The sequence below is a fragment of the Rhipicephalus sanguineus genome, chromosome 6 (assembly GCF_013339695.2).
Source record: "Rhipicephalus sanguineus isolate Rsan-2018 chromosome 6, BIME_Rsan_1.4, whole genome shotgun sequence".
NCBI lineage: Eukaryota > Metazoa > Arthropoda > Arachnida > Ixodida > Ixodidae > Rhipicephalus > Rhipicephalus sanguineus.
This window is the reverse complement of record NC_051181.1, coordinates 38,790,498-38,791,082: the sequence shown is the minus strand read 5'-3', so window position 1 is coordinate 38,791,082 and position 585 is coordinate 38,790,498.

Sequence of the window (585 nt, the reverse complement as noted above, 5' to 3'; positions counted from 1 at the left end):
ACACAAGGCTGGCACACAATAATAAACACTGTTATCTTGTCTGATTTTTCCCCCGGTTTCTTGGGCATGTGCAGCATACTTAGAATGCTTAACTGATACGCATATCATAATCAGCACAAAGTTAACAGTTACTGTAACTGGGCACCGAAAGTGCTTAATCTTACATATGGGCAAATTTGGTGCTCAGGCTTTAAATTAGTCGTTATTATGCATCACTAGCTCAACCAGTTCCTTTTCCAATTCTAGTTTGGTCAATGCTTAAGGCTGTCATAGATGGAATAACTGTATCAGTCGTCATAAATTAGAACTAAATGTTTTGGAATGTTAAAAAAACTTTACTGTAAATGTTCTCGGCAAGTCCGTTGTAATCCACAAAGTGAGAAATAATGCCAGCAATGTGACAATCTAAAAGCCGCTATTCGCACACTCAACTAGCTCACCTCGGATCTATAGAATGAAGTTTATATGGTATGTTGCTTTTCCGATGAACACTTTACCGCTTAATGTGTTCTTGCGCTGTAATTCTAATGAGGGCCCCGAAAATGCAAGCACCTTTTGCTCTCTACATCTGGGTAAAGCGACTCG